The sequence below is a fragment of the Triturus cristatus genome, chromosome 2_2 (assembly GCF_964204655.1).
Source record: "Triturus cristatus chromosome 2_2, aTriCri1.1, whole genome shotgun sequence".
Lineage (NCBI taxonomy): Eukaryota > Metazoa > Chordata > Amphibia > Caudata > Salamandridae > Triturus > Triturus cristatus.
Window position 1 is genome coordinate 705,822,320 of NC_140582.1, and position 21,504 is coordinate 705,843,823.

Consider the following 21,504-nt stretch of genomic DNA (forward strand, 5'->3'; position numbering starts at 1 on the left):
TTGCACCAGTCCAATTCAACTCTTATGGTAGATAGGTTTAAGACAACCTTTTAAAGAAAGCTATCCTAGTGGTAGCTGTAGAGAGCAGCCTTCAGGCTAAGTCTCTGAGGAATGTAAAGCAGCTTGTTTTACCTTATAATCTCTTGAATTACCAAATGAAAGGACACCACACAGGTATATATATCAAATATATATCTATTTATTTCTAGACACACTCTACTAATCTCTTTATGAGATCAGAAGCCAGGAACACATTCAAATATCAACGTTTCACAATAAGTTAAGCACAAATATGGCTGGGGCCCTAGGGGCGTACTAGACCATATACTAAACAAGCATTGGCATAGCCAATAGGTCTTGCCTTTGGGACCTTATAAGTATTTAGTTATGCAGCACGATATCCTTGGTGCAACAACTTCAACTGTTGCATGGCTAAGCACTTATAAGGTCCCAAAAGCGAGACCTATTGGCTATGCCAATGCTTGTTATACATTTCTATACCAAACATAGTACAAAATTAATAAACTCATAAGAGCTTAATGTTCATTACAATTGTTATTGTAATAATCCCAACATCAAAATGGCGAACTTAAGAAAACACATTATGCTTAAAGTCCACTCAATATCAATAACAATACATGTTGTACATAAAACAAAATTGCAGTTCAAACGAAAAGTTTTACACAGCACAAATTTGTTTTTTTTCAAATTCCAATGACTATGGAAATTTCTGCTGTCTTCCCATTGATGGCAAGACCTGATGACTAGCCCAATGAATTTCAGGACATCGTGGTCCCTTCCTCAGAAGAGTGTCTGTAGTCAAGCAGATAATATAAAATATAAAATGTATTCATAAGTACATGGAGAATAGACAATCCCCAACGAGTGCCTTGTTTGGAATCAAAATAGTGGAGAGTGAACCTTGCTAAAATACTTTTACGATTATACAGAAACATAATGTAAATGTCCAGAAACCTCCAAACGTATATAGTGCCATAGGTAAAAAGAGGAAAGAAAATCCCAACACCTAGTGAATAGAGAAAAGACGCTGACAATGGTCTCTGTGAAGGAAAAAAACGTGAAGTTAAGTGAGAAGGATCCAAGCTCTGGTGTAACGCAACCTTATTGAATGAAGGTTCACCTAAGAATGACTCTTAGTGCCCCTCTTTATTGGAAGAAAAAGGTGTCTGCAAAGAGACTTGGTTACACCTCTGGGACGAAAGAACGTCAAGGGTGAAAATAAATAAAAGGAAACATCGCTCACCTATTTTCTTAGTGATGTGACCGAAATATTTGTTATGTGGATTACCAATTTAAAAGTCTGAAAACAAATAATGGTATAAATTCTCGAATTCCTTCGGAAATAGGGAGGAAAAATATGTGAAAAAGTGTCCAGTGGCTCACCTTGAGTAAGGCAGATTATCGTTATCATAAGAATCACAAATATGTGCTGTAAAAATAAATGAGAGCCCAATTACTTAGTGCCTGCGGGATACCCGTCTGGAAACTGCACAGAGCGCGGGGTGGAAAGCCTTAATCTTACCAGAAAGTGGCAAACGTGGTGTAATCCATGAGGAAGTACTGGCTGTCTGGAAAAACGTTGCAAGTTAACGGGCCTTCGACCCCGGATATAAACGAACCTGTACATCAACAGTGCGCATAGAAAATGGACTGCGAAATAATAGATATGGTTGTAGCAATGAAATGGCTAGGGGATGGAAACGGTCACATAATGATGTAGAGTGTGAGAATAAAAGGTGCCAAAATCAGAGGGGAGTAACTAAAAAGGAAACAGTTGATGGAAACCGGCAAATGAGCAAAACTAGTCAAATGTGAGCTATGCATAACCACAAGATAGCGACGAGGGAAGGCTATCTAAACAAGCATTGGCCGCGCGACCCGGCCGGGAGTTGTGTGCGTGCGTGCAAAAATTAAATTAAACAAGCATTGGCCTCCAAAGTCATCACGATCGCTGTCAGAGTGAAAGTGATCGCGATGACGCAGAAAGCGTTCATGAGTGCTGCTGGCTGGCCTAGTGCATGGCGGCTGCGCGCGTGCACACTCACATGCACACAAGCGCTAGGCCAGCCAGCAGCACTTAAAAAACTCACATACAAAATGTCTCTCCGAGCCATCGCATGCGCTGGGCTCAGCAAGACCTAAAAAGAGATTTAGGAAAGTCGACTTGCAAGGGGACAAGGCCTAGGGCCAGTAGAATCGCTGGGGCTTCACTAATCCACCCAAGGCAAGTAAGTAAAAGACCCACGGGAGACGCGTGCAGTGTGAGAACACAGCCGCGGGTTCCCCATTGATTTCAATGGAGCAAGTCGCGGTTGGATTTTTAAAGTTTTAGGGTACTTTGAGGAAGTCTAGAAGCAAGCCACTTACAAGGTAAGTAATTCGAGGGCCAACACACACTAGGGAACCGGAGTGCACGAGTTACCTCACCCAGGGAAGCCAGGTGCATAGGTGTGTTTTGGTGTCGGGTCGCGTCGCTGTTTTCTATGGAAGCCAAAGAAGATTTGCTGCTTGCGAAGACTGAAGAAGTGTCCGGTGGAATCCAAGGTTGTATTCAAGATGAAGAAGACCTGAAAGCAGAAGGGACAGTGTTCACAGTCACTTGCCAGTGACCCGGGGCCAGGAAGATGGATGCCCACGGATGTCGGGTGATTTCAGGTGATCAAGGGTGTTTTGACTCTTCGCTCACGAGGTCCAGGAGGCATCGACGATGACCAGCAGCTGGATTCGGACTGTCCCACAACGTCTGCAGCTTACTGAGGTGTCGGCAACTGGATTAGAGCCAACAAGCCCTGGCAACAGCAAGTCTCGTGGAAAGTGAATAGAGTCAGCGGTGCAGACCAGCAAGGTCTGAGGGACTCACCCAGCAAGGGTGAGTGAGGGCAAGCCTGGAGCAACCAGGAGAGTCCTTTGGTTTGAGAAGAAAGTCTTTAGGGGACCCACAAGCCAACGGGCAAGGGATCGCGAAGACGTCTCATGAGGAAATGCTTCACAGGAGCCCACGGTCACTCAAGATGGGGTAGGCCTCTGACTTTCGGTGCACAACCTGCTGGAGGATTGGGCCACAGATGGTCCAAAGCATAAGTTTGTAGAACGTCGGGAAGATGTTGCACTCGACAATAATGCATGGTACCCAGGTATTGCTGTTCCTCGTCACTCTTTGGGTCCAATCGCCTCAGCTCTGCTGGGGACTCACAATGGCTGTCGAGAAGTCAGGAAATCCACTTTCGGGGCTGCAGGGACTTCGGACTCCGGCGGGAGCGTGAAAGTTTGCAACCGTTGATTCAAAGATTTGGTGCCTGACAAGCAGGGGAGTCACTCCTTGACTCCAAGGGAGATTCTCCCGTCTTCCAAAGGTAGTGGAATGTCAAAGGACCAGGATTCTTCTTGTAAAGCGTCGTCCAGGGATATTTAGTTTGCAATGGCAAGGGTTCCCTATCTTATACTAAAAGAAAGGGAGGGACTAGCTTTATGACCACTCCTCTGGGAGGGTCAGGGTAGGGGGTGGTTACACCCACTTCCCTTTGTCCAGTTTTGTGCCAGAGCAGGGACAGGTAGCCCCTGAACCGGTTTGAGCTGGCATATGCACAGAGGAGCCTACTGCTCCCCCAGTGCAGGACTTCAAAGCACTCTAGGAGTGCACCCACCCAGCTCCAAAACACTAAATCCTTTCTGGAAGGTGGTTACACCTCCCTGTGACAGGATGGCTATTGTTGGGCCTCCTCCACTGCGAGTTTCAGTCAGCAGCAGGAGGGCAGCCCAGTGTCTGTGCTGGTGGCATCCATTTTGTGATGCCAGGGCTCTTTCAGATTTCTACCGTGTTTCCACAGTAGGCACATGTCGTCCCCTCTAGAAGGGTGGGATCATACTCCCACACCAGTTACTGGTGTGGGGGTATGATTCCAAGTTGTTTGACACCAAACATGACATGTTTTGATGCATTCATTCCAAAGTTAGCATTTACCGGCAGGTTATAATGCACTTGTCGTGACGCTAGCAGCTTGCGACCTGAGATAGCCACTAACCTCGGTAGAACATCAGCAGGAACGATAACTGAAGAATAAACCCTTAGATTCCCCAGGGCGCAGCCCCTCACAGGGAAATGGGAATACTCTCCGCTATGGGGACTGCTCTCTGGGGAAGGAACGGAAGAAGGGGAAATAATACGTGACACCACAGCGTTTCTCCGGTCTTCCGGGTAACGTAAGTATCCAGCCAGGTCAACGAAGGTAACTGCACAGGGAAAGAGAGAGAGAAGAACAATTGAGAAGGTAGGCAGACCCACCCCCGTTCCTCCTTTTCGCGGGACCTCTGTTTCCTGACGTTGTCTGTACCTGTGAGAAAGTAGGGGTGCTCATGAAACCGGAGCCGGAAATGAAGCACGGGAATGACTGGACCGGTTTCTCTCAACAGCAGTCAGGGTGACGTCGGAGGAAATGTACTCCGGGGAATAGTAAGTGAAATCAAGGCAGAACAGGCAACTCGAGGTAGGCAATGCACCCAAAAATCAGCAAGGAGGAAAAGCGCAGGCGCTAGAAGTATCACACGTGACTTTGGCCCGTGAGCTCCTATGAAAACCAAAACAAAAACAACAAGAAACAAAACCAAAATCAGCAAGGCCTTGGGGATTCAGGGCCTGTTTGTTACCTGACCGTAGCATCCGTCGTGCAGAAAGGAATGTCGGATTCCATACGGTTACGTCACCGCAGAATCCAAGGTACAGGGGCGACGATGGAGGGAAAGCGTCTGCAACCGCTACCCTTGTTTTGAGGTCTGAGGCAGGAATGAGACTCGGTCGTCCTGCGGGGACAACACCTTCCGCCGACCGAGTCTCGTGGACTGGGGGCAAATATCCCGAAGGCTTGGCACCAGGAAAGCAAACACCGAAGCCTGAAGAAACGCCGCTCCTGGCGACGCGCTGGTAGCGGCTCTACAGCGAGCAGCTCAAGGATCCGGAACTTCTGGATTGACAAGCCCCCTCCTGTGGGAGCGGCGCTACTTTGTAGTTCCGGCTGGGCGGGGGCGATTTCCTGTTTCCGGGATGACGGGTTGCGGGGCTTCTGGGGATTGTAGTGCAATACCTCTTTTGGCCGATGATTGCGACAGAACCCCCCCTTACCGACCGCCGTCCCGGCGGACGTCCGGGTTTGCCTGGGTGTGTCCTGTGGAATCGCCGTAAGAGCTGCGGGCAATTGAGGTTACCGGCGGGTTCCCACGATCTTTCCTCAACCCCATAGCCCTTCCAGTCGATGAGATACTGCACTCTTCCTCGAAGGAGACGAGAATCGAGTATGGCCCGGACTTCGTATTCTTCCTGTCCATCTACGTCTAGTGCAGTCGGCGTAACAGGTAACCTCATTGTTCCAGGGCATGGTCTTAGCAAGGACACATGAAACACAGGGTGGATTCGCCATGTGGGGGGTAAGGTGAGTCGGACCGCTACAGGGTTTATGATTGCCTCTATCCCATAGGGCCCAACGTATTTTGGTGCTAGTTTACCTGCCCCTTTTAGGGGGAGGTTCTTTGTGGACAGCCATACTTTGTCACCAATCTGATATGTGGGTTCGAGTGTTCTTTTGGTGTCTGCTACCCGTTTCTGTGTGGTCTGGGCCTGGGCCAAATGCTGTTTGGCGTTTATGAGCACCGCTCTTAGGTGCGCGTGATGTTCCTGTATAGACGGGTGTCGTGATTTCACAGGCCAGTCGAATGGTAGCATGTTGGGGTGGAACCCATTTAAGCAAAAGAAGGGGGAGCACCCTAGCGTGGAGTGTTCTGCGTTGTTGTACGCAAATTCGGCTGTCCAAATCAAGGAATACCAGTCCTCACTGTTTTGGAGAGAGAAGCATCGCAAGTATTGCTCTAGTGTGATTGAGTCGCTCGGTTTTCCCATCTGTTTGGGGGTGGTAACTTGTGGATAACCGGGCGTCTAGGTCCATCGTGGTGCACAATGCCCTCCAAAAACGGAATGTGAACTGGGAACCCCGGTCAGTTATGAGGATCCGGGGGATCCCATGGGCTCTCACGATATGCTGTAGAAAGAGCAAGGCTAATTCAGCGGAAGAGGGCAGTTTTTTAAGGGGGATGAAATGTCCCATCTTTGTTAGATGATCCACCACCACGAGGACGGTTGTGTATCCTTCACTGGGGGGCATTTCTACCACAAAGTCCATAGAGACCGTGTGCCAGGGAACTGGGGGGATTGGTATGGGCCGTAAGAGCCCTACAGGTTTGGTATGTATGGTTTTCCCCTGTGCACACACTGCACATTGTTTCACGTACTCTCTGGTGTCTTTGTGCAGTGTAGGCCACCAAAAGGACCTCTTGATGTTAGCAATGGTCTTGTTTTCCCCTAAATGGCCCCCCAACTTGGAGTCATGAGCCCAGTGTAACACTTGTTGTTGTAGAGCTGTCTTAGGTATGTACAACGCTTGTTGGTGGTACAACAATTCCCCGTTGGAGGTTCTGTGTTCTGGGTCTTCGTGTAACCAGGTCTGGATGTCGATGGAGGTTCCTGCATTTTTCACTTCGTCTATGAAATCCTGGGACATCACTAAGGCGATGCATTTATTTCGAAATGCTGCGGCTGGGATGATGGGTGGAGGTTCGGGGACCTCTTCCGGGGTCTCACTCGGTTCATCTTCTTGCCGGGACAGGGCGTCGGCTTTTCCATTCTGGGGTCCGGGTTTGTATTTGATCAAGAAATCATAATCCGAAAAGAACAGGGACCATCGCAGCTGTCGGGGAGTTAGAGCTCGAGCGGTTTTTAAAAAGAGGAGGTTGCGGTGATCGGTGTAGATCTCCACCGTATGTCTTGCTCCTAGTAAGTAATGTCTCCACTCCTCACAGGCCCGTTTGATGGCCAGTAGTTCTTTATCCGACACTGTATAATTGATCTCACTCGGAGCAAGCTTTTTGGAGAAGTAGGCGACAGGATGGAGCTGTCCCGTCTCGGGATGTCTTTGGGATAGTATGCCCCCCAAGGCATATTGTGATGCGTCCGTTTCTACCACAAACGGCAAGGAAGTATCGGGATGTCTGAGGATAGGGGCCTGAGTGAATCTTTGTTTCAATGTCTCGAACGCTTGGTTGGCTTCTGCGTCCCACTGGAACCGGACGTTCTTCCTTAGGAGCCTTGAGATGGGATGTATGACCTTGGAGAAGTCCTTAATAAAACGCCTGTAGTAATTGGCGAATCCCAGAAAGCTTTGCACTGCCTTTACGGTACGGGGCGGATTCCATCCAGTTATGGCCTCGACCTTCCCCGCGTCCATTTGAAAGCCTTGAGCATTCACGACATACCCCAAGAAGGTGACCTCTTCCACATGGAACAAGCATTTTTCTAGTTTGGCGTACAAAGAGTGGGCACGGAGTCGGTCTAGCACCTTCTTGACGTGGATAATGTGTTCTGGTAGGTTGGCCGAGTATACCAAGATATCGTCGATATACACAATACAGTGAGTGTCCAAGAGGCCGCGTAGAACGTCATCCATAAAATACTGGAACGCTGCAGGGGCATTACACAATCCGAAGGGCATCACTTGGTACTCGTAAAGGCCGTATTTGGTTCGAAATGCGGTTTTCCACTCGTCTCCAGCCTTCACTCGCACCAAGTGATATGCCCCCCGCAGATCCAGTTTGGTGAAGATCCGAGCCCCTCGTAGTTGGTCCAACAGGACTGGAATCAGAGGCAGCGGGTATCGATTTTTTATCGTTACCTTGTTAAGTGCCCGGTAATCTATGCAGGTCCTGAGCTCGTCACAGTCCTTCTTCGAAATGAAAAAGAGGGGAGAAGAAGCCGGGGATGTTGAGTGACGTATGAATCCAGATGCGAGATGTTCCTTTAGATACTCCTGGAGATACTGCGTTTCTGGTTCAGTAAGCGCGTACACTCTACTGCAGGGGATATTTGCTCCTGGTACGAGGTCGATGCGGCAATCGTAGGATCGATGGGGCGGCAACTGTGTTGCTTTTCGTTTGTCAAATACCTCTCCGTATTCCTGGTAGTCATTGGGCAAGACGGTTGGACTTTGGTACCTGCCAGGGCTGCAACTTATCGCCAGCAACTCTGCTTGCGTGGTGGTCTGTAGCTCAGGCATCCCCTGTTTTTGGGTACAATGGTTTTGGCAAAAAGTGGATGTAAGAGAGACGGATCGTTCTGCCCATCGGATGACTGGGTCGTGTAGCGTCAGCCACGGCATTCCCAGGATGAGGCGAAAATGCGGAGCATCTATCAGGTCGAATCGTATGGTTTCGAAATGCCCCCCTATCTGTAGGGTAATGGGCAGGGTATGCAGTGTGACTGGTCCTGAGGTCAAGGCCTTTCCGTCAACTGCTGTCACTGCTACTGGGGTCCTTTTTGTTTCGCAGGGCACTCCGACCTGTTTTGCGTATTGCTGGTCGATGTAGTTTCCTGTAGCCCCCGAATCCAGCATCGCTGATGTACTGAGGGGGGTGGTATCTAAGCACCACAACTCGACATTTACTGTGATATGGGCTACTGCCGGTTGGATGGTGTTGGCCAGTTGCGCCGGGACCATAGCTGAAGCAAAACCCAAGGCGTTGGTCCCATCGTTCCTTGGGTTCGTTAGTTTTCCGACTCCTGAAATATCGTAGCCTGTGTCTTTTGGATGGAGCCTCTGTCGGGACCTCTCTCTCGTGCTCGGCATTCTCTAATGAAATGTCCGCTTTTCCCGCAGTACAAGCAGAGTCTTTGCTGTCGTCTTTTTTCTCTCTCTTCCGCTGACAGGGGCCCTCTTATTCCCCCGATCTGCATGGGTTCCGGCTTGTCGGAGGGTTTTGGTGCTTCTCCCTGGCTGGGTCGTGATCGCACAGTGAAGGGGCGTAGGTCACTTCGACTCCTGTCCCCTTTCCGCTCTTGCACTCGATGGTCCAATTGCACTGTGAGTTCGATTAGTTCCTCACAGGACTGGGGAAGCTGTACCACTTGGGCTAGTACGTCTTTGAGTTCATTTCGGAGCCCTTGGTAAAACAGCGTGGTTCTCTTCTCGGGGGGCCAGCTGGTTTCTACCACCAAACGATTGAACGCGGTGATGTATGTTAACAGGTCCTGCGTTCCTTGCCGAAGGGTGAGGAGTTCTTTTTTTTTGATAAACAAGTTTTTATTGTTTTGTGCAACAAAAAACAGTGAGCCTTTCAGACCAACAATATACAGTAGTCCCATCTGGGAATCATTCCCCCTCTCAGCCCCCCCCCCCCGGACCACCCCCCCCCGCCCCCACCCCGCTCCACCAGATCACACTACATTTCCTAACCATTTCCCCCACACCCTACGATATTTTTTGTGGCAGCCCCGAGCTTGGTAAAGAGTCCGCTCTTGCGCCGCACACCAGTCCACTCCCGCGCTCCACCTGGTCAGACTGGGCGGCTGCGGCTGTTTCCAGGCTGCCGCAATGTCCCGCTTTGCCACCATTAGCGCTGTCATAAGGAACAATTTTTCAGCGCGGGTGCCGCCCAGGCCATCAGTGATACCCAATAGGATATGTTTAGGGTCGTGTGGCACCTCCCACCCCAGGACATCCGTCAAGTCAGTTTCAATGCTACGCCAGTACCCCTCCAGTTCCGGGCATGACCATACCATATGGATGAAGTCGGCCTGGTCAAAGCCACAGCGAGGGCAGGCTGCGTCGGTGGAAAGACCCGCACGGCGCATGCGCGCTGGTGTAAGGTACGCCGTATGCAGATAATAGATTTGGATGAGCCTCAGCTTGGCGGAGGCCGTCACCAGCCTGGGGGCCATAAGGGCGTCCCGCCAGTCGATCTCGTCCAAGGGACCCACCCATTCCTCCCATCGCTCCCTCAGACCCTCCTGGGGCACAGGGGTATTGTTAACAAGGGAACGATATATTCTGGATATGCCTCCCTTCCCTAGGTTACCCATCAGAACCTGAGCTTCTGGGGGGCTATGGTCCGGCAGCCGGATGTCCAGCGGGGTGTGTGCCCGTATGGCGTGTCGCAATTGGAGGTATCTATAGAATTGGGACGAGTGGAGAGAAAAGCGCGCCCGCAGTTCTAAGTATGAGCACATGCGCCCCCCCCGCCACACGTCCCCCAGCTGGGAGATACCGAGCAAATCCCATGGTCCGAAGCCCTCCAGCCCCACAACCTCCCGCAACCATGTCCCATGCCAGAGAGGGGTGGCGCGCGTCAATGTCCTGGTCCATCCGGTGTGGCGGAGCGCAGCCCGCCAAGCCAGGAAAACCGCCCTAGTGATGTCGGGGCAGGAGGTGGGAACCGGGGCGCCGTACATGCGGTCCTGAACGCTGGAGAGACCCAGGGCTTCCAGCTCCACCCTGTAGGCCGGATCGGACCATCCCCCCCCAAACCAGTCGTGGATGACCAGAAGCCGGGTGGCCAGGTAATAAAGGTAGAGGTTGGTCATACCAAGCCCCCCATCAAAGGTGGGGAGGCGGCAGATCGGCAAGGCCAGCCTCGGCCTTCCACCACCCCAGAGGAACCTGGTGGCCATCCCGTCCAACTCGCGAAACCACGACCTCGGAAAGGACACCGGGGTGTTCTGCAATACATACAGAAACCGAGGGAGGATCATCATTTTGTAGAGCGCCACGCGCCCCAGGGGGTTCAGCGGGAGCGAGTGCCACCGAGTGAGGTCTGCTTTGGCTTTTTTGACTAAAGGGGCCACGTTGAGTGCCCAGCTCAATTCCGGGAGGAGGGAGACCCAGATGCCCAGGTATTTGAAGGACAGTCGGCGGAGGGGAATCGTGGTCTGCCAATCGAAGCATTCGCGGGAGGGATGAAGAGGCACGAGGACCGACTTGTGCGAGTTGAGGCGGAGGCCAGAGGCGCGGGCAAAGCGGCTCAAAATGTGGAGAGCCCGAGGACCCGAGCGCGCTGGGTCACCAAGGTACAGCAGGACATCGTCCGCATAGAGGGCGATCCTGTCCTCCTCGAGGCCCGGCCACTCCCATCCCCGAATGAGAGGATCCGCTCTGATTAGGGCGGCAAGGGGCTCCATTGCGAGCGCGAAAAGGAGGGGTGAGAGCGGGCACCCCTGCCGCGTGCCCCGGCCGATCCGGAACGCTCCTGACAGTGCCCCATTAACCAACACTCTGGCGCGAGGGCGCGCATACAGAACCCGCACCATCCCAACAAACTTGGGACCAAAACCCATATGAGCCAAGACGTCGAACAGGTAGGGCCACCCCACTGAATCGAAGGCTTTCTCGAAGTCGGCCAGCAGGAGAGTGAGGTATGGAGATAGGCGGTGGCGGTGCGCCAGAGCCACATGGAGGCGGCGGAGGCAATGGCGAGTGCCTCGATCCGGCATGAAGCCACATTGGTCCGGGTGCACCAAACGCGATAGGAAGGGCCGGAGCCGCTGGGCTAGGACCGCGGCATATAGTTTGATATCGGTATTGATCAGAGAGATCGGCCGGTAGGCCGACCTGTCACTGGGCGGCGGAATGGATTTAGGCAGGACCACAATTGTGGCAATGTCGGCCTCTGGGGGGAAGGAGCCTCTCTCAACCGCCTCCACGTACAGGGCACCCAGCCGTGGAACCAAGTGCTCCTTGTAGGTGGCGTAAAACTCCTGCGGGAACCCGTCCGGGCCGGGGGTCTTCCCGGCGGACGTGCGCCCTATCGCGTCTCCGATCTCCTCAGGGGAGATGGGAGCCTCCAGGCTCTCCCAATCACTCGGCCCCAGCCGGGGAAGGCTTAGGGCACCAGCGGCGAGCAAGGAAGCCAAAGACAGATCCGATGCCCGTGCCCGGTAGAGTTGTGAGTAGTACTGAGCGAAAGCGTCCGCTATAGCCACGGATGAAGACTGAAGCGCGCCACCCGAGTCGGTCACCGCCGGGATGATGCGTGATGCCCTGGGGTACGTGGCCAGCCGGTGTAGAAGCGCCCCGTTTTTGTCGCCCCAGCCGTATACCCGCGCCACCGAAGATTGCCAAAGAAGTTTAGCTGCGTCAAGCGACCGCTGACGAATCTCCTCACGTAGGAGCCGTAGCTGCCGGGTCTCGGCCGGGTCGGCAGAGTCAGAGACGGATTGCTCCAGGCGCAGCGCCTGAGCCTCGCAGGCTGTGAGCTGCTGCAGCTGCGCCAGGCGGTGTTTCATCACCTGTGCCTTAGCAACCCCCCTAACCGTGGCCTTACAAGCCTCCCAGAGGGTGCCCGCCGAGGAGACCGATCCGTCGTTGTCGCCAAAATAGAGTGCCAGCGCGGTCCCCACTTCCTTACGGAGCGTCTTGTCCTGCAGGAACCACGCATTAAAACGCCACATTTGGCGAGCACCGTAAGGTGGGGGGCCCAAACCCAGCAAAAGCGGAGAGTGGTCGGATATCCCCCGGGGAAGGATGCGGACGTCTTGGATACCCAGACAGTCGGCCGAGGGGACAAAGATCGCGTCGATGCGTGCCTGAGTGTGGTGGGCGGCCGAGGTGTGGGTATACTGTCGCGTGCGTGGGTGCCAGAGCCGCCACACATCACAGAGGCCCTGTGCCTCCGCCCACCCGGCCAGCTGCTTCGCCCGCGCCGCGCGGGAGTCCGAGACCGGACCCGAAGAGTCAAGGTGCGGGGCCGAGACGGCGTTAAAGTCTCCTCCGAGAACAACAGTACCAGGTGGAAAAGCCGCTAGCCAGGACGCGGTCAGAGATAAGGCCGAGGACAGCCCCGTGGACGGCACGTAAAGTGACAGGAGGCTGAGTGGCCGGCCCTCGAGCACGCCGCTAATCGCAACCCCCCTCCCCTGGGAGTCATGGACCACTCGGGCCAACACAAAAGGGAAGGAACGGCGCAGGAGGACCGCAACCCCCCGCGACCCGCGCGAGAACCCGGAGTGCCACACACGGTCGAATCCGAAGCGCGCCAAAAAGGGACAGTTTTCTCCGAGGAGGTGGGTTTCCTGAAGCAGGAGCACGTCCGCACCCGCGCGCTGGGCGTATTTGAGGACAGCAGTGCGCTTAAGCCGGTCCAGCAGGCCGTTCACATTCCAGGACAGGATGCGCACCTGGGCTTTGGGGGCTAAATCAGCCATGGCAGCAGTGGGAATGGAGCGCGCCGGGGAGAGGGCAGGCGGGGGGCACCGGGGGGATACCCTTGAACCCGGGTGTCAGCAAAGGGGGCACGGAGCGTGCAGGCCCCTGAAGGACCATGGAGCCCCCACCGGGGGAAGCGAGCGGACGGTGGCGGAGGGTGAGCGACCGCAGAGCGCGCAAATGGAGCTGAGTGAAGGGACGCGACGCCTCGCGCCGCGCAGCGCTGTGTGAAAGGCTCAGTAAATAACAGTGCAAACCCAAACTAAACAGTCTCGCGAAGAGAAACCCCAAACAAACCCCCAACCCCAACCCCCCACCCCCCACCCTACACTTCAAAACCAGAAGCATCTGTCGCCCGAACGGAACCAACAGTCACAAGACCCCAAGCTCAGGTGCTCGGGTATAAAGAGCGTAGTGGACCCCTCCTGAAGTACGGATTACATTGTGCGGACCTGGGCTGGCACTGGGGAGCGCAAGAATGCGGAGCCCCCTACCCCCGCCCTCGGGCAAGGCTGTTACCTTCCCCGCAACTGCAAGAAACAAAGAAAAAAGTCATATGGCTGGACTGCGAGAAAGGTCTGATGAGTCAATGTGCGTGTTGAGGGGGGTCGGAGATCCGGTCGGGCCAGGTGATGCTCGGCGCCGGGATCCCCCGGCTGCCCGGGAGGAGGCTTCAGAAGAGGCGGAGGAGTCCCTCATCGGTCTGCCAGAGGCGCTCACAGACCGGGCCTTGAGGACCGCGGCACCTCGCCGCTGCCGGGAGCGTGTGCGCTTCCCGCGCCGTGGCCGCTGGGACCCAGCCGCAACGGGGCACCCGGGCCCTGCAACGGGCGGCCCCCCGCCCGGCTGCCGCAGAGGCCGCTCCTCGGAAATCCATGTCCAGGCCGCCCTGGGGGTGTCAAAGAACAGCGTCTTACCCTGAAAGACAAGACGGAGGCGGGCCGGGAACTGGAGCTGGTACTGAAGGCCCAGGGAGCGCAGCTTCTGCTTCACCTCCGTGTATGAACGGCGCTGCTCCTGGACCTCCCGGGTGTAGTCTGGGAAAATCATAATGGTGTGATTGTCATAGGCCAGTTTGCCGCTCACCCGAGCCTCCCGCAGAATGGCGTCTCTGTCCCTGAAGTTAAGGATCCGAAGAATAAAGGGGCGCGGGGGGGCCCCCACCGGAGGCTTGGACGCCAGCGACCGGTGCGCCCTCTCCACCACGAACCAGGTTGACAAGCTGCCCGCCGGCATCCAGGATTTAAACCAGGCCTCCAGGAAGTCGTCGGCCCGGCCCGACTCGACCCCCTCCGGGAAGCCCACCAAGCGAAGGTTGTTGCGGCGGGCGCGATTTTCGGCATCCTCCGCCCGCCTGTGTAGTTCCTTGGAGTGGGTCGTGAGCTCCCGGACCTGGTCTTGTAATTGATGGATGTCATCCTCCGTCGCGGAGATCCGCGATTCGGCCTCCGTGATGCGGGCCGTGGCGTTGCGGAGATCCTGCCTCAGAAGCGCAACATCTATCTTCACCTCCCCGACCATCCCCTCCAACGAGGTGCGAGAGGCATCGATCGCGTGTAGGATGGTGGCCAAGTCCTTGTTAGGGGCGGGCGCCTCCCCTCCGCCGGCACCCGGGGGGTCCGGTGTCGCGAAGCGGTCAATCTTCGTTTGATGGGATGTTGCCAGCTGCTTAGGGCCTTTGTCCTTACCCATGGTGGGTCAACGCGTCGCGCCCTCCGAGGCCGGGGCCGGGCGAGCACCGCTCCGCGTCCCGTGCAGTCCCAGAAGGAGGTCCCCGGGCAAGCCGCAGGGCCAGTCCAGCAGCTCGGAGCACCGCTACTGCCCCCGCTCCCGGGACGCAGAGGTCACAGGGCGCCCCCTTCCAGCCCACCGCAGGCCCGTGGGCCACCTCGCCAGGCAGGTGGGACGAGGGGCAATGGGCAGAGGGGCCCCCTCGGCAGCAGCCCTCCAGCAGTCGGCACCAGGCGGAACCAGTTCAGCGTCGCCCCCCCGTCAGGTCGCCGCCGCGGGCACCGGAGCCCGATGCGCGGGGGCCTTCCACAAGATCCGGGGGGGGGGGGCCGAGCCTCCACGGGGGACCTCGCCAGCAGCAATCACCACCATACGCTCGCAGCAGGGGGGCCGGGGGGGGCAGAGGAAGGCAGTCCTCCGGAGGATGCACCGGTTCACAGGCCAGGGTGCGACAATATGGCGGGTGGCGGCAATCACTGATCCGGGCCCAGCCCCACGAGCTCCCACTACTACTCGGGCCGATCCGCCCGCCGATCAGGGCCCCGCGGCCGGGGAAGGTCCGGGGAGGCGCTGGGGGTCTGTCGCGCCCCCCCCCCCCACTCACCCGCGGTGTGTCACAGGCCGATATGCCTCTCCGCGGGCCTCTCCCGCCTCCGGACAGCCGCCAGTAGACAGAGGCCCGCGCCCCTCGTGTAGCGCCGCGGGCGCTCGTAGCAGGCGCCGCCGGCCGAGGAACCGGCCGAGTGCGCGCCCCCGCCGCGGTGACTCTTGCAGGCGGCAAAGCTCGGTCCCCAAGGCTCGGAGGCAGCCAAAAGTCGCAGCGAGGGTAGGGCTACAACTCCGCTGCAAGTGGCGGGAAGCGGATTGCAGCCAGGACGGCAGCAACGGAGGAAGATCGGATGTGAGGGGTCAGGTAGCACGGAGCTCTACCTCGGCGCGGCCATCTTGGCTAGCGCCACCTAGCCAAGGGTGAGGAGTTCTTTGTCCAGCGATAACATGTGCGTCTTTCTGTCGAAGAGTTTCCTCATCTCGAGACAAAAGGCCGTAAAATCGTGTAGGACGGGATCATTCCTTTCCATTAAGGGAATGGTCCAGTTGGCTGCATTCCCTCCCATATAGGACATCATGAAAGACGTCTTCGCCGCATCATCCTGAAAGATGGCAGGTTTGCAGAGGAAATGGAGACGACTTTGGTTCAAGAAGGACTCGAACTTCTTTGGTTCCCCATAGAACCGTTCGGGGGGGGCCAATGGTATCCCTGGGTTATGTATCACCTGCACTGTGGGGGGAGTCCCTACGGTGGGAGGATTGAGAGTGGGTGTGGAAAAGAAACCCGGGGCCGGGCTACCTGCTCCTAGAGAGGTGGTCGGTGGGGGCAAAGTCCAGTCCTTGATGTACTGACTTTTCCCTAGTCCAGGGGGTTTTCCACTACGGGAGATGCCTGCGACTTCTCTGCGTAAGGTCCCTATCTCTGCTCTCAGCCCTTGGGATTCTTGTCTGGAGGTGTGAACCTCCTGTTGTAAGGCAGCCAGGCTCTCCACTAAGGAGGCTAACACTGTGTTGGTATCCATCGTCCAGGCTGATGGTGTACGTGGGCTTGTCAATCTGTCGTGACGCTAGCAGCTTGCGACCTGAGATAGCCACTAACCTCGGTAGAACATCAGCAGGAACGATGACTGAAGAATAAACCCTTAGATTCCCCAGGGCGCAGCCCCTCACAGGGAAATGGGAATACTCTCCGCTATGGGGACTGCTCTCTGGGGAAGGAACGGAAGAAGGGGAAATAATACGTGACACCACAGCGTTTCACCGGTCTTCCGGGTAACGTAAGTATCCAGCCAGGTCAACGAAGGTAACTGCACAGGGAAAGAGAGAGAGAAGAACAATTGAGAAGGTAGGCAGACCCACCCCCGTTCCTCCTTTTCGCGGGACCTCTGTTTCCTGACGTTGTCTGTACCTGTGAGAAAGTAGGGGTGCTCATGAAACCGGAGCCGGAAATGAAGCACGGGAATGACTGGACCGGTTTCTCTCAACAGCAGTCAGGGTGACGTCGGAGGAAATGTACTCCGGGGAATAGTAAGTGAAATCAAGGCAGAACAGGCAACTCGAGGTAGGCAATGCACCCAAAAATCAGCAAGGAGGAAAAGCGCAGGCGCTAGAAGTATCACACGTGACTTTGGCCCGTGAGCTCCTATGAAAACCAAAACAAAAACAACAAGAAACAAAACCAAAATCAGCAAGGCCTTGGGGATTCAGGGCCTGTTTGTTACCTGACCGTAGCATCCGTCGTGCAGAAAGGAATGTCGGATTCCATACGGTTACGTCACCGCAGAATCCAAGGTACAGGGGCGACGATGGAGGGAAAGCGTCTGCAACCGCTACCCTTGTTTTGAGGTCTGAGGCAGGAATGAGACTCGGTCGTCCTGCGGGGACAACACCTTCCGCCGACCGAGTCTCGTGGACTGGGGGCAAATATCCCGAAGGCTTGGCACCAGGAAAGCAAACACCGAAGCCTGAAGAAACGCCGCTCCTGGCGACGCGCTGGTAGCGGCTCTACAGCGAGCAGCTCAAGGATCCGGAACTTCTGGATTGACAAGCCCCCTCCTGTGGGAGCGGCGCTACTTTGTAGTTCCGGCTGGGCGGGGGCGATTTCCTGTTTCCGGGATGACGGGTTGCGGGGCTTCTGGGGATTGTAGTGCAATACCTCTTTTGGCCGATGATTGCGACAGCACTTAAGAGTATATGGTTTAACCGCATCCACAAACAGCCACAGAGAATAGACTCTGCCAGCTGCAGAGGGGCCCTGCTCATGTAGAGGCACCCCCTCACATTGTAAACCAAGCACCCTGCCCTCAGGATTTATAGGGTCTGCCAGTGAGGAGTGCTAACACTACCTCACCAAGGCTGCAGTAGCAGGCCTGTGGTGTCAGATTTAGTCTGCTTCCCAGGGGTGGCATAATACATGCTTCAGCCCCTGGTAGGCCTGTGAAGTACCTATGCCCTAGGTACCTAGGGTACCATATACTAGGGGCTCTTAAGGCACCACAGCAACCAATCATTAGTGCATCTAATATGCACTCCAAGTTGTTTAGAGAGAACAGAGAGACTGGGGCCCTGATTAGCAGGGGCCCAGCCAGACTATAGCCAGAAACCAGTGTTAACATCAGAATAAAAGTGGGGGCAACATAAGTGCAGATCCTACTCTCCTACAAGCATGGTGGAAAGCCCTTTGCAAACCTGGAATGGTCACCTGTAACTTATTGCTAAATGTGAGTGTTAAATTGGTACTAATGGTGCGCAAACCACTCTTGCTTCTTTCTGCGCATCTCTTGCCTCTTTCTGCATTTCTCGTACTCCTTTCTGCACCTCTTTAGCATCTTTCTGCACTTCTCTTGCATCTTTCTGCACCCGTCTTGCCTCTTTCTGCACCTCTGTTGGTTCTTTTTGCAATGCCTCTGCTTCTTTCTGCACCCTTTTTTGCCTCTGTCTGCACCACTGTTCCCTCTTTCTGCACATCTTTGGCCTGTTTCTGCAACTCTCCTGCCTCTTTTTACAGTTCTCTTGCCTCTTCCTGTACCTCTGTTGCTTCTTTTTGCACTTCTCTTGCATCTTTCCGCACGCCTCTAGCTTCTTTCTGCACCACTGTTGCTTCTTTCTGCATCTTTTATGCTTCTTTCTGCATCTCTCTTGCTTCTTTCTGCACCCCTCTTGCCTCTTTCTGTACCTCTCTTGCTTCTTTCTGTACCCTTCTTACCTTTGTCTGCACCCTTCTTCCCTCTTTGTGCACCTGTCTTGCCTCTTTGTGCACCTCTCTTGCTTTTTTCTGCAGATCTCTTCCCACTTTCTGCACTTCTTTTGCTTCTTTCTGCATTTCTCTTGCCTCTTTCTGCACCTCTGTTGGTTCTTATTGCACTGCTTCTGCTACATTCTGCTCCTCTCTTGCCTCTTTCTGCACCCCTCTTGCCTCTTTCAGCACCCCCTTGCCTCTTTCTGAACCCTCCTCCCTCTTTCTGCAACCCTCTTGCCTCTTTCTGTATCCCTCTTTCTGCACCTCGTTTGCCTCCTCTGTTCGTACCCCTGTTCCCTCTTTCTGCACCTCTTTTGCCTGTTTCTGTAACTCTCTTGCCTCTTTCTATAGTTCTCTTGCCACTTTCTGTACCCTTCTAGCTTCTTTCTGCACCCCTGTTGCTTCTTTCTGCTCCTCTCTTCCTTCTTTCTGCACCCCTCTTGCCTCTTTTTGCACCCATCTTCCCTCTTTCTGCACCTCTCTTGCCTCCTCTGTCTGCATCTCTTTTGACTGTTTCTGCAACTCTCTTTCTACAGTTCTTTTGCCTCCTTCTGTACCTCTTTTGCTTCTTTCTGCACTTCTCTTGCTTCTTTCCGTACCCCTCTAGCTTCTTTCTGTACCCCTGTTGCTTCTTTCTGTACTTCGCTTGCCTCTTTCTGTACCTCTTTTGCTTCTTTCTTCATCCCTCTTGCCTCTTTCTGCACCCCTCTTCCCTCTTTCTGCATCTCTCTTGCTTCTTTCTGCACTTCTCTTACTTCTTCTGCTCTTCTCTGGCTTATTTCTGTATCCTTCTCACCTTTTTCTACACCCTTCTTCAGTCTTTGTGCACCTGTCTTGCCTCTTTTGCACCTCTCTTGTTTTTTTCTGCGGTTCTCTTCCCGCTTTCTGTACTTCTTCTGCTTCTTTCTACACTTCTCTTGCCTCTTTCTACACCCCTCTTGCCTCTTTCTGCACCTCTGTTGGTACTTTTTGCACTGCTCCTGCTACTTTCTGCTCCTCTCTTGCCTCTTTCTGTACCCCTCTTGCCTCTTTCTGTACCCCACTTCCCTCTGTCTGCACCTCTCTTGCCTGTTCTGTCTGTTCCCCTGTTCCCTCTTTCTGAACCTCTTTTGCCTGTTTCTGCAACTCTCTTGCCTCTTTCTACAGTTCTGTTGCCTACTGCGGTTCCTCTTTTGCTTGTTTCTGCACTTATCCTGCCTCTTTCCATATCCCTCTTTCTGCACCCCTGTTGCTTCTTTCTGTACTTCTCTTGCCTCTTTCTGCACCCCTCCTTCCTCTTTCTGCACCTCTCGCCTTTTTCTGCACCTCTCTTGCCTCCTTATGCAGTTCTCTTGCCTCTTTCTGCACCTCTTGTGCTTCTTTCTGTACTTCTATTGCCTCTTTCTGTACCCCTCCAGCTTCTTTGTGCGCCCCTGTTGCTTCTTTCAGCACCTCATCTGCCTCTTTCTGCACTCCTCTTGCCTCTTTCTGCACCTCTTGCTTCTTTCTATACCCTTCGTACCTCTTTCTTCACCCTTCTTCCCTCTTTGTGCACCTGCCTTGCCTCTTTCTGCACATCTCTTGCTTTTTTCTGCAGTTCTCTTCCCGCTTTCTGCACCTCTTTTGCTTCTTTCTGCACTTCTCTTGCCTCTTTCTGCACCCCTCTTGCCTCTTTATGCACCTCTGTTGGTTCTTTCTGCACTGCTCCTGCTACTTTCTGCTCCTCTCTTGCCTCTTTCTGCATCCCTCTTGCCTCTTTCTGCACCCCTGTTCCCTCTTTCTGTACCTTTTGCCTGTTTCTGCAACTCTCTTGCCTCTTTCTACAGTTCTCTTGCCTCCTTTTGTACCTTTTTTGCTTCTTTCTGTACTTCTCTTGCCTCTTTCCGTACCCGTCTAGATTCTATTTGCACCCCTGTTGCTTCTTTCTGCACCTCTCTTGCTTCTTTCTGCACTTCTCTTGCTTCTTTTTCAATCCATCAACCAATCAATCAGGGGCATTGTAAGCGCGCTACTCACCCGTGAGGGTCTCCAGGTGCTGTGGGGAGGGGGTCTGCAAATCTGTTAGCTGAAGAGCCAGGTCTTGAGAGTCTTCCTGATGGTGTTCAGGGAGGGGGCACGTCTGATGTCTGCCGGTAGCTCGTTCCAGGTCTTGGCTGCAATGTGAGAGAAGGATCTTCTGCCTGCTCTGGCTCTGTGGATGTGTGGGGTTTCGGCCAGAGTGAGGTTGGAAGATGAGAGGTTTCTTTTGGGTACGTGGAAGTTGATTCTGTCGTGGAGGTATTTGGGTCCGTTGTTGTGTAGGTATTTGTATGCGTGAGTGAGGATTTTGAAGGTGATCCTTTTCTCCACAGGGAGCCACCTCTGTTGGTTCTATTTGCACTGCTCCTGCTTCTTTCTGCACATCTCTTGTACATTTCTGCACCCCTTTTGCCTCTTTCTGCACCCCTCTTTCTACACCTCTCTTGCCGCTGTCTGTACCACTGTTCCCTCTTTCTGCTCCTCTTTTGCCCGTTTCTTCAACTCTCTTGTCTCTTTCTAAAGTTCTCTAGCCTCCTTCTGTACCTCTGTTGCTTCTTTCTGTACGTATTTTGCCTCTTTCTGCACCCCTCTAGCTTCTGTCTGCACCCATGTTGCTTCTTTCTGCACTTCTCTTGCTTATTTCTGTACCTCTTTTGCTTCTTTCTGCATCCCTCTTGCCTCTTTCTGCACCCCTCTTACCTCTTTATGCACCTCTCTTACCTCTTTCTGTACCTCTCTTGCCTCTTTCTGTACTCCTATTGACTCTTTCTAGACCTCGCTTGCTTTTTTTCCTGTACTTCTCTTGCTCCTTTCTGCAACTCTCTTGCTCTTTTCTGCACCCCTGTTGCCTCTTTCTGCACTCGTCTTCCCTCTTTCTGCACCTCTCTCGCCTCTTTCTGCACCCCTCTTGCCTCTTTCTGCACCTATCTAGCTTCTTTTTGCACTTCTCTTGCT